This window comes from Micromys minutus (genome assembly GCF_963924665.1).
Source record: "Micromys minutus genome assembly, chromosome: 19".
Lineage (NCBI taxonomy): Eukaryota > Metazoa > Chordata > Mammalia > Rodentia > Muridae > Micromys > Micromys minutus.
The window spans coordinates 29,175,899-29,188,868 of record NC_137954.1 but is presented as its reverse complement, the minus strand read 5'-3'; the positions used below and the strand labels follow the sequence as shown (position 1 = coordinate 29,188,868).

Here is a 12,970-nt window from a genome sequence, read left to right as displayed (position 1 = left end):
TTAATCTTAGCTAGCTAATAAGCAAAAAAGTTACTTTAATTTTCACTCTTATTAAGTATGTTTATTATTACTTGTCTTCATTTATGCACCTTATACTATATGTTTTGCCCATTTTCATTCAGGTTTAACTTATTGACTATAAATGTACTTTATGTGTATTAAAGACATTAGTACTTAATTACACAATTTGTTCTTCCCATATTTAAAATTATATCTTACCTTTTAAATCTTGAGTTTTGCTCTTATGAAATTATGTCTCTTTATTTATAAACTTCAGTATTTCATTGTAGCATTATTGAGATATAATTTGTGTCTCATTTCAGTGAATTTTTAGCATATTCACAGAGTCAGACAGCAATTACCACCATCTAACTTCATAAAGCTTTCATCAATCAGAAAGGAAACTCTACTGCCTAGCACCCACTTCTCATTTGTTCTTTTCCTGAGCTCCTGGAAGCATCAATCTGTTCCTTGCCATTATGAATTTTTCTATATTGGACACATTATATAAATGAAATAATAAACATATCATTTTATCTGCCTTTATTCTTGTTTTATTTGGGGTTTTGAGTTAGAGTCTTACTTTTTAGCCAAAACCATTCTTCAACTCACCATTGTTCTCTTCTCCAGTGCTGAGATTATTCTGTGAGCCAGCACATCTGTCTTACATCTGGGTTACTTCACTAACTGTGCCTGCAAGGTTCACTTATGTTGCAAATCATTCCTTTGGCTTGTCAAATAATATTCAAGTATGTAAATATAACACAGTTGTTTATGCATTCAGCAACTGATAGACATGTGAACTGCTTGCTTGTCACATTTATTTTGAATAATGCTGCTTGGAAGACTTGTATATAGTTTCTCATTTGGTCATTTCTCATATGTTTTACTTCTCTTAGTTTTTCAAAGCCTATTTTTAATAAGGATTCTTAAATGCTTTCATCTCTCTTCTAGTCCACCACCTCTAGAGCTGGTAGAAAGGAAAGGTTAACAGAGCAAAGAAGTATGTGAACCTGTTTAGAAATAGTTCTTTGGGGGTAAATCCAATCTTTGTTGTCAGGATATCAGCAGTTCAGTTCACACAAATCAGAAGAGGAAGCTTAATCCACTCATAAGCTTCGTTCAAGAATTTTCTGGATCAACAGCAGGTTGATCCAGAGGAAACACCAAGGCTCTGGCAATCATCGGAGTCCAAGAAGTGGCAAGAAGCTACCTGAACACCTCCAAACGTTCTTTGGTGGTGTTTTTCTCTATGAATTTGTGACTAACGATGACCAGCAAAGAATGGTAAGGCAAACCAAAACTATATAGCATCATCAGCGAAGACCAGTGTCAGCAAAGTCCAACAGTAACCAGCAAAAAATGGTAAGGTGTACCAATACCACACAGCATTGTCCACTGTTGGGTTATATTTATGTGTTTTCCAAACATTATGTGTTCTCTCAAGCATCCACTCTAGCAAAATATTACATGCCCCCTTTACAGAATGCTTTCAGAAAAATACCATGCATCTATCCGTAGCAAAACATCCTCTCGTAAGACGGTTTCCAGAAAAACATCACATGACACAACCGAGTCTCCAAAGAAACCAGAAATATCTACTTCCCTTCCCTTTAGGTAAATATCTTGGAGAGGTATGACTGGGTCACACAGTAACTCAATATTTAAACTATAGTATTAACATTGAGAATAACCAATCTATTTTTTTCAAAATGGTAGAACTATTTTAAACTCTACCAGTGTGGTGGTTTTAATGAGAGTGGTTCTCATACAATCATATATGTGAATGCTTAGTCCTGGTTTGGGAAGAATTAGGAGGTATGGCCTTGGAGGAAGTGCTTTGCTGAGGGTAAGATTTGAGGTTTTTGTTTTTGTTTTTTCTCTCTCTCTCTCTCTTTTGTTTTTATTTTTTATTTATTTTTTTCGAATACATTTTTAAGGATGTAATTAAGTATTTGTGGGTACATATACATACACATATGTATACATGTAACAATAATATAGGAAAAGAGGCTATTAATTTGAGGGGATAGAAGAGAAACTGGGAGGGGCTGTAGGGAGGAAAGGAGATGTGATGCAGTTCTATTTTAATTAAAATATATTCTTTTTTTGTTGTTGTTGAACTTCACACAGTCTGTGAGTTGTTTCTGGGGTGTTCAGAGCTTTCTGGGGTTAGTATCCCATTATCAGTGACTGCATATTATGTCTGTTCTTTTGTGACTGGGTTATCTCACTCAGGATGATATTCTCTAGATGCATCCATTTTCTTAAGAATTTTGTTAAGTCATTGTTTCTGATAGCTGAGTAGTACTCCATTGTGTAAATGTACCACAATTTTTGTATCCATTCATCTACTGAAGGACATCTGGGCTCTTTCCAGCTTCTGCCTATTAGCTTTGAGGTTTTAAATGCACAGGCAATTGCCAGTTAGTGCAATGTTCCTTTCTGTCTCTGTCTCTGTATGTCTCTGTTTTTTCTCTCTGTCTCTTTGTCTCTCTGTCTCTCTGTCTCTCTGTCTCTGTCTCTCTGTCTCTCTGTCTCTCTCTCTCTCTCTCTCTCTCTCTCTCTCTGTGTGTGTGTGTGTGTGTGTGTGTGTGTCTTTTTCTCTCCTCTCTGCTTCATAGATCAGATGTACGCTTTCAGCTGTTGATATATTGTTCTGTCTACTCCCACATTCCCGGCCATAATGGTCATGGACTCACCCTCTAGAACTGTAAACCCCAGTCAACTCTTTCTTTTATAAGTTGCTTTGGTTGTGGTGCCTCTTCACAACATTAGAAAAGTAACTAGGATAACCAGCAATGGTAAAATTTCTATTGTGTCTATATGTCCTTAAAAAGTTTTGGTTATTATAGTAGATGTGCAATGGTATTCACAGTGGTTTTGATTTGCATTGTCCTGACCAGTGATGTTGAGAATATTTTTATATGCATTTTGAACATCTGTGTATCTTCGAAGAAATCTATTTTCATGTCTTTTGTCCATTTTAAGTATACTATTTTTGTTTTATCATTGCCTTGTAAGATTTCTTTCTACATTTTGAACAATACATTCTTCAATGATAAATAATTAAAACCCTTTTCTTCTATATTTTTGGTTGTCATTTTCACTTTCTTCTTGGTACTCTTTAAAGCAAATAAAAAGTTAAATTAGATTTATCCTTATCCCCTTTCTTCAGATGTGTCTCTGGTGTCATCTATACAAAAAGAAAACAAAAACAAAAAACAAACAAACAAAAATCATGTAACTGAAGTTACAGAGATCCACTGCTAATTTTCCTAACAATTCAGCAATTTTCGCTGTGACTTTTGATGTAACAATGGTCTCTGAACCATCTCAATATGCTGCCAGAGTACCAATTCGTTACTTTATAAATGGATATCCAGTTTTCCCAGTGTCATTTCTTGTAAAGGCATTTATTTCCTTATTGAATTATATTGGGATGATTGTCAAAATCAAATGAGCATAAATTCATTTCTGGAGTCTTTATTCCATTGCTCTTTGTTACTCAGGGTCATGCGAGAAAATCTTGCTGTGCGACCTAAGGTTGCCCCAAACTCACAGCACCCCTAATGCCCTCCTGGTGCCCACCTAATTTATGTCTACCTGCTCTTACAGCTTCACACAGCCTTGAGAAGTACAATTTGTAGTCAAATTTTAAAGTCAGACAGGTATGAGGACTGTGACCTTTTGTTCTTATTCAATATTATTTTAAGCCTAGTGGCTCCCTCAAATTTGGTTGTCAATTTCTGTAAAAATGCTTTTGGAATTTTATTAAGAATTGTACTGAATCCTTCACTAATTTGAAAGACTAATGTGAGGAGGGAGAGATGGTTCTGTTCAGTTCCGGGCACCCATATCAGACAGTTTATAGTTACATGTAACTTAGTTCTAGAGACATTCGTTCCTTTTGTTGGCCTCCACAGACATCTGCACACATGTGAGCACACACACTCCTAACTAACTAACTAACTAACTAACTAGCTAGCTAGCTAGCTAGCTAGCTAGCTAACTAACTAATTAATTAACTAACTAACATAACAACTACCAGAAGAATTACTACCACCAGATCAATATTATTTTCTATTCAAACTATTCATGTCTTTTTAAAATTTAGTTTGAAAAATGTTTTCAATTTTTTCCTTTTAGTGGCTTATTTTTACAATTTTATTCTTAGTTACTTTTTTTAACCACAGTTTCAGTACTTTTAGTTTTCCTCATCATCAAGTTGAGAAAGTATCTCCTCATCCTAAAACTAAAATAAAATATCTCTTGTATGTCTTAGTATTGTTTGCATTAACACTTTATTATGAGAAAATGAGAGAATTATCTTTTTATTTTATGCTTTCAGAACACTTACACATAAATTATGTTTTGCATATGAACCTGTCATGTTTCATATGTGCATTTGAGCACCATGTTGCAACTGGAAGGTTTCAAATAATTTGTTAAAAGTGATACCTTTAGTTACTCACAGAACAAACTTGCAGTGCAAGGCTTCATCTTCTGCTCAGAGCTCCTTTATTTAATCTTCTTGCCCCTCAGTTGATACTTGGTGTAGACAGGTTTTTTTCCTTATGATTCTTACACTGTTTACTAGTAATAAGTTTACTGAATTACTATGTTATATATCTTTAAAAAAAGATCACTTCTCTTTGAATGCATGTGAGTCCACTGTAGTCTTCAGACACACCAGAAGAGGACATTGGATTCCATTACAGACGGATGTGAGCCACCATACAGTTGCTGGGAATTGAACTTAACGTCTCCGGAAAAGTACTCATTGCTCTTAAACACTGAGGCACCTCTTCAGCCCCACATTATATATCTTAACGTTGGTATTTTTAGCTTTTTGTGGTCTCTGGGTTCAGGTAAGACATTTACTATCAAATGATAGTGATGTCTATAGTAATTAGGTGTCATTTAAGCTTATCGTATGGACCTTCTCATTCAATCCACACCTGCAGACCTACACACCGATTCATATAACAAGATCCTATTATAGAAATAGGTAGCATTAGCAGAGCGATATTTTTGATAGTTTTAAGTGTTTTGTGTGTGTGTGTGTGTGTGCACACACACGTGCATGCATTTGTACTGATGTGCACATGCATGTGGAGGCTACAGGACAACCTGCAGGAATTGTTTTTCTTCTTTCACCATATGATTCCTTGTGATTGAACTTAGGTCGTCAGGCTTGTCAATATCATTACCTGCTAAGACAGCTTGATGGCCCACAGCAAGACTTCTTAAATGAGTGCAGTTTTGTACAACTTACTGAGAATGCTGAAGAGTTCTTACTTGTAATTTCTATCAATCGGCATTTGCCAATTCAATACTAAAATAAAAACATTTAATGTCTGCCTGTTAATTTCTTCAAAAGAACAATAATAAAGTCATAATTTGTCACCAGAGCATTTTCAAATGGAAAGGAGGTGAACTGGAGGTTGGAGTGATGGCTTTTAGAACCAACATGATGGCTCACAACTGCCTACAAATCCAGTTCCAGGGTATCTGACACCTGCTCAGACCAGCATTAGCACTGCAGGTTTATCCCACATAGACATGTGTGCATGAAAACTACCATATGCATAAAATAAAAATGAATAAGTCTAAAAGAGTAGCCAAAATTTCTCTAAGAGCAGCATTAATTTTCATTTTGGAAAGATGTATATTTAATGACTTGCTCTATTTATGACTTCAGGATTCCCATCTTTTATTCTACATTTAATTTGTGGTAATAACTCACATCATGCATTCTGTAGAGAAAATGCAGCACTCACGGAGGAAGCAGTGTAATGGGAAGATCTTACCTTAATGTGATTATGAAAGTCGTGTTGAGTGTCTGAAGACCCCCCAGGTTTGCCAGGTGAGCTGCTGGTGCAGAGAAGAGGTGCTGGAATGACTGGTAGAGGAGATGCAGATTTTCAATTTCTGCTTATTTTACATCTTCAGCTCTTGGCTCTAGATTGTGTCCACAGAAGCACCAAGACATAGAAAACAGTGTCTTGAAAAATGTATGCACATAGTCTCTAATAACTGTGACTACCACCATTATCATCTCATTTCTGCATTGAAAATGAGGTTCTGCAGTGAGAATTGATTGTATTTTCACCCTTTAAAAGCATTTATTATTATTATTATTATTATTATTATTATTATTATTATTATTATTATTGTGTGTGTGTGTGTGTGTGTAAGTGTGTGTCTGTGTGTGTGAAAGTCAAAAGGTATTTTGTGGGACTCTGTTCTCTCCCTCCACCATGTGGTTCCCAGGAATTGAGCTCAAGTCCTCAGGCTTTGCAGGTCCTTTTACCTGCTGAGTCATCTTATAGGCTCACGGGCTCACACACCCATTTTTAACTATAAAACACGGGGACTTTCTTAACCCTTGGGAACCGCAGAATCCCTATTCGGAGGCCAAAAATCATAGAAGTTTCCAAAAGAGATGCAGCAGGTACTGAATAAGATAAACATATAAAACAGTGCAATGTCTTCTAAGAGGCCCAGTTTTGTATTATTACTATTGGTGTAAATCATCAATTTTTATACAAGTATGTACACGTTCAGCGACACCATGTTATGATAATCACGATTCTATCTTTGTGTCTCCTAAATCCATAGTAGAAATCTAAACTCTATAGAGTTAGAGTATCTGGAACATGATTAAATGATGAAGGTATAAAGCTGAGCCTTTGTGGAAGGAATTAGTATCCTTTTAAAAGGACTCTGAGAGCTCTTTCCCTCTAGGCACCACATGAAGACATGAGACGCCAGCCGTCTGTAAGCCTGAAGAGTGTCCCCACAGGAAGACCAATAAGCCTGGCATCCTGGTCTAGGACTTCAGTTTCAGCCATTTCCGGAAATAAATTTCACTTATCTCAATTTCATTTACCACTTTGTTATAGCCGTCCAACACAATGAGAAGGAGAGTTGGAATATTATTATGGGCCTCTGGAGACAAACAGGCAAATCATGTTGTGGTCAAAACAAGTTGTTCGGCTTAATTAGAAATCTGGCTAGCAGGTCACCATTCATACCTGGAGTATTAGAAGTCAATCGAGAGATGCCTTTCTTAGCATTCAGAGGTAGGATGCTATGGATTCTGATCAAACACCAATCTAATATCAATCACCTGGAGCCTTTTGTAGAACTCATTAAAAAGTTCTAGCTGATGCCTCTTGGCAGTTAAACCTGAACAGTCTTACTCCAACATAGATAAATGGTTGGTTGGTCTTTTGAAATGACAATCACAATATTTCACTTGTAAACCTTGGGGTTCTTACAAGCTTTCTTTCAGGTAAGTTTATTAGTGTGCCTTCTAGTACTACGAAAGCTAGTCCCGAGAGAGTGGGCTTTCAGGTCAGATCCATCTTTGGTCCTCTGGATCTTGTGTCTGGAGTGCTTGGTGTCTACAGCAATAGGGATTTTCAAGGACACTCTAGGTGAGTGGAAGGAAGCCAAGGGCACCGGCAATGAACAATGATTTGAGAGTCTCTTTGACAGCCATGACCAACATCTCAGAAAAGGCTCCTCATGCCTGGTTCTCGTGTTTTTGTCAGGTAGTCTGTGACTTTACAGAGGAGCCTTGTCAGCTATTGTCATACTATATATGTATATGGAATAGTAAAAGGCCATAGTTGCATGGGGTCATGTCTGGGTCTTCGATTTTGTCCCATTAGTCTACATGTGCGATTTGTGTTATCACCACATTATGTTTTATTGGTATAGCTCTGCAATGTATCTTAAGATCCAGAATGGTATTCCTCCAGCATTATTCTTTTTGTTCAGGAGAACTTTGGCTACTGGGGATCTTTTGTACTTCTGTGTAGATTTTAGAATAGCTTTTTTTTTTTTCTTCTATTTCTGTGAAGAATGAGGTAGGGACTTTGATCGGGATTGTTTTTCACAATATTAACTCAACTAATCTGTGAGCATAGAATATCTTTCCATTTTCTAGCATCTTTATCATTTTCTTCAGAGGTTTACGGTTTTCATTAGAGAGGTTCTTTACTTCCTTGGTTATTTTATGCCTAGTTGTTTTCTTTTCTTTGAGGCTATTGTAAACGGAAGTATGTTTATGATCTCTTTGTTTATATATACTTTATTTGTGTATAGAAAAACTATTGGTTTTTGCAGGTTGACTCTGTATTCTGCCATGTGTTTAATTTGTTAATCATTTCTAGAAGTTTCCTGGCAGAATTTTTGGGATTTGTTGCATATGATGTCATGTCATCAAATAGGGAGACTATGACATTTTCTTTTCCCATTGTATCCTTTTAATATGTCTCTTTTACCTTATTACTCCAGCTAATGCTTAAAGCACATTATTGAAAAGGAGTAGGGATAGTAGACAACCCTGTCTTATTCCTGATTTCAGTGGGATTGCTTTAAGTTTTTCTCCATTTAGAATAATGTTATCTGTATAGCTTTTCTTATGGTTGGCATTTTCTCTATTCCTACAGTCTCTGGGACTTTTTATTATGATTGGATTTTGTCAAAGACTCACTTTCTCTGTATCTTTTGCGATGATCATATGATTTTTGTTATCATCTTCACTTTTGTGGTTTATTACATTATTGGTTTTATCCCAGAGATGCAAGGATGGTTCAAGATATGCAAACCAATAACACAATAAACAATATAAGTTTTTTGATATATGTCCATATTCTGTTTCCAAGAATTTCATTGAACATCTATGAGTCTATGTTCATCAGAGATTTTTTTTTAACATTAAACAAAATTTTATTACACAAAGGTCACATAATGGACACTTCTCTGCCTTGTACACAATCATTTCTGCCCTCCACAGACAGGCTGCTTCTGAACTTCTCATGTGGTGACAGTGCTACAGTCCTGATGCTGACAGAACAGTAGAGATGCCCCAGTGATTTAAGCTGAAAGCAGGACATGGTGTATGGTTCTTGCACCCATCATCAGGAATGTACAAATGTCTTTATTCAAAAATACAAAATAAATTATCTGTAGGCATGGACAATGACAGCAGTAAACCATTATATATTGTCAAAGGAAACCCGTAACGGATGGTTACAGTGATCAGTCAGCCTTCTCTTCAGTCATTTTCTTCAGGTGACTTTTCTGAAGTTATTGGTGAGGGACCTGCCTTGAGCTTCACGTCACAGTTCATTGATAAAGGCAAAGCACTATTCTAGGAGTTAGAACGGCCACCTCCCATTCCTCCCATTCCTCCCATTCCTTCCATTCCTCCTATTGCACTCATTCCAGGGTCCTTCTCTCCTTTAAGAATTTCTATCACTACAGCTTTGACTGTACTTAGCAAGGAGGGCACCAGAGCAGCATCCAGTAAAGCAGTTCTTACGACCTTTGTTGGATCAATGATTCTCTTTTCCACCATGCTCATAAAATCTCCAAGCATGGCGTCATAACCAACTTCTGAGGAACTCTGCAGGATTTTCTCAACTATCAAAGATCCTTTAACAACTGAATTGTAGTAATCGTCATTGCAGGAATTTTAAATGCTCTTTTAATAATTTCTAAGCTTATTTTCTGATCTTCATGAGCAGGCTTTAATGAACCCAAGGCTGGGATGCCCCAAAGAAGAGCGCAGCCCCCTCCTAGAGCAATGTCTTCTTCAACAGCTGCTCTTGTAGCACCGAGAGCATCTGTAACGCTGTCTTTCTTCTCATTCACTTCAACATTACTGTCCCTCCAACCTCAACACAGCGACTCCATCTGAGAGTTTAGCAAGTCGCTCGTTCAGCTTTTCCTTTTCATATTCACTAGTTGTGATGTCTAGCTGCTCAGTCATTTCTTGAATACGTTTTTCAATGTGAGCTTTGTCACCTTTTCCTTTCAAAAGCATGGCATCATCTTTGGTGACAATGACCTCTCCAACTTTTCCTAAGTCATGAGCTTGAACATCTTCAAGATTTAGATTCACCCCCTCTTCTTCAAACACTGCACCACCAGTAGCAATAGCCTTATCTTTAAGCTGGTTCTTTCTACTGTCCCCAAACCCTGGAGCTGTGACTACAACAACCTGAAGACCAATTTTTAGCCTGTTCAAAACCAGTGTGCTTAGAGCTTCTCCGGCAACATCTTCAGCCATTATGACCAATGGCTTCCAATGAGCATTGGCAATTTCAAGAACAGGTACAATGGACTGAACACTAGAAATTTTCTTTTCACTCAATAAAACGTAGGCATCTCGGAATTCACATTTTTGACCTTTTGATGTGTTAATAAAATACAGGGAAATATATCCTCTATCAAACTTCATGCCTTCGATAATTTCAAGCTCATCATTCAGGGCTTTTCCATCTTTCACTGCGATGACTCCATTTCTTCCAACCTTTTTCATTGCATCAGAAATGATATATCCGATGTCTTTGTCTCCATTTGCAGAAATAGTAGCCACCTGGATTAGCTCCTTTGCGGATCTTCTCAAAGCCCTTGGCAATAGACCGTGCCAGAACAGTGGCCGTGGTGGTGCCATCCCCAGCATCTTCGTTTGTGTTATTGGCAACATCCTGAACAAGTTCAGCTCTGGTATTTTTGTATTTATTCTTTAAATCAATTGATTTTTGCGACAGTGACCCCATCTTCTGTTACTTTGGGACGTCCCAACTCTGTTCAATAATCACTGTTCTTCCCTTTGGCCGCATTGTAACAGCCCCATTGTAACATCATCGGCTAAAAGGTCTACACCTTGAAGCATTAAGGCTCGAGCATCCGCACCGAATTTCACATCTTTGACATAGGCCCGAGTGAGATGAGGAGCCAGTGCCCAGGACACTGGTCTCATTTGGAGAAGGACTGTGAGTAGTTGAAGCATTTCTGCGGGGCGGTGGTGGGAGAGCAAGAGGCGAAGCAGGCCGTCTGTGGAGAGTGAGGGACCCAGCACTCTAAATTGATTTTATTTTGGTGTCTTAACTGGCTTTACTATCAGAATGTAACTAGTTTTATAGAATGAGGTTGGCATACTCATTTGCTTCCTTCCTTCCTTCCTTCCTTCCTCCCTCCCTCCCTCCCTCCCTCCCTCCCTCTCTCTCTTTCTTTCTTTCTTTCTGTCTGTCTGTCTTTCTCCCTCCCTTCCTCCCTTCCTCCTTCCCCCCTTCCCCCCCTCTGTCTCTCTTCCCTTTATCACTTAAGAAAAACTGGCTATTGATTTTTAAAAAGCTTGATAAAAATCCTGCTGTGAATCCATTTGACTCTGGGCTGTTTTCTGTTATAAGACCTCTCATGACTATTTCAATCTCCTTATTTGTTATGAATCTGTTTGTGTTACTAATCTCTTTATGGTTAATTTTGGTAGTTTGGCCTCATCTAAACAAGCCCATTTAATTATTTTTGGCTTTTAAAGTATTCCATAACAATATTATACATTTCTTTGGTATATATTGGAATGGTGTCATGTCTGCTTGTGTTAATGTGAGTTTTTTTTTTTTTTTTTTTTTGATAAGTTGAAGGAGGGTCTGTCAATCTTGCTTATCTTCTCAAAGAACCAACTCCTAGATTTAGTGATTCTTGGCAATATTTCTATTTTGTTAATTTCTGTTCTGAGTTTTATTGTTTCTTTCCATTGATTAGGTTTGGATTTGGTTTGTTCTAGTTTTTATAAATTTTTGAGTTGCATCATTTAGTCATTTATTTTTGCTTTTTCTGAATTAAAAAAAATGTAGTGATTTAGAACTACAAGTTTTCCTCATAAGACTTCTTTCTATGAGTTCTAGAAGTTTTATTGATTTTTTTTTCATTTAATTCCAGGAAAAATCTTTAAAAAATCCTTTCTTTATTTCTTCTTATATATCAATAAATCCCCAATTGATTTGTATTCTTATTAGATATTGTTTGCTCTTTACTTTATGTTTTATTGCATGTGTTTATTTTAAGGTGGCTTCATCGACTATAGATTCAAATACATTTTCTTTCTGTTTTCCTTTAAATTCCTGTTTCACAGGATAGACGCATATGCTACTAACATTGCAGGCTTAATTCAATGAAATTGCAGACATGATGATGTTTTAAGAATTTGGCATTTGGGAAAAATCTCTGTCTGTCTGTCTGTCTGTCTGTGTGTTCACTTTAGATTGAAGAGTGAATTGTATTATCTACAAACTGGGAAGAATATGGACCCAATTTCCTTCAAATATTCACCCACTTTAAGGACATAGAATGCCATTCCCATAAAATCAAAATGAGAGAAAGAGGCGGGGAAGGGAGGGAGAGAGGGAGAGAGAGATAGAGATAGAGATAGATAGATAGATAGATAGGATAGATAGATAGATAGATAGAGAGAGAGAGAGAGAGAGAGAGAGAGAGAGAGAGAGAGAGAGAGAGAGAGAGAGCTGCATTTATAGCTCAGACCAAGAACTGTGACCCGTAGGAAGAGACAAGTCCATGTTCACTGTTTTCATGTCCAAAGGAAACACCAACTCCTCCATCTCCAGAAGCAAGAAATGAGATCAACCTGGACCATAAAAGGATTTCTAACAGCTAGAACAAAGCCAGCATATCTCAGAAACTTGTGAAACTTGTTCCGATTTGCTCAAAGGAGTCATTTTCCGTACCTCTGGCAGACTGGACATATGGCTCTCCACTGACAGCGACGTCTGGTTAAACATCAGCTTGCATGCTGGCTTCCAGGCTCTCTCTGTATCATATGTACCTGTCTTCTGACCCTTCTCTTTCTTCAGCTTCTTATTCTGCCTATAAGCTGGCTGTTTTCACAGTTCTCTGTTCTTGCTGGGTTTACTATTCTCTAGCCCCACCTTGATCCCAGGCTCTGTCTTATTCTCTATCTCTTGCTGTCTTCCTGTTCTCGACTTGCTCTATTCCTTATCTCTCGCTATCTCTCCACATCCACTGTCTCATTATCCCACTTCCCGAGCTCTGACCATGTCCAGTCAAGCCATCGCATGGTCATGTTGGCAGTGTCTTTGTTGTATTCCCTCGAATTTAACCAACAGCTAAAGCCTCAGTCTACCCT

At 37.4% G+C, this 12,970-nt stretch overlaps 1 pseudogene across 1 annotated transcript; it reads right to left on the bottom strand.

Moving 5' to 3' along the window:
* Positions 1 to 9,169: 9,169 nt before the first annotated feature.
* LOC308433231 (60 kDa heat shock protein, mitochondrial-like) lies at positions 9,170 to 10,816 on the bottom strand (annotated as a pseudogene). The gene has a single exon. The product of its transcript is annotated as a 60 kDa heat shock protein, mitochondrial-like (transcript).
* Positions 10,817 to 12,970: the final 2,154 nt, after the last annotated feature.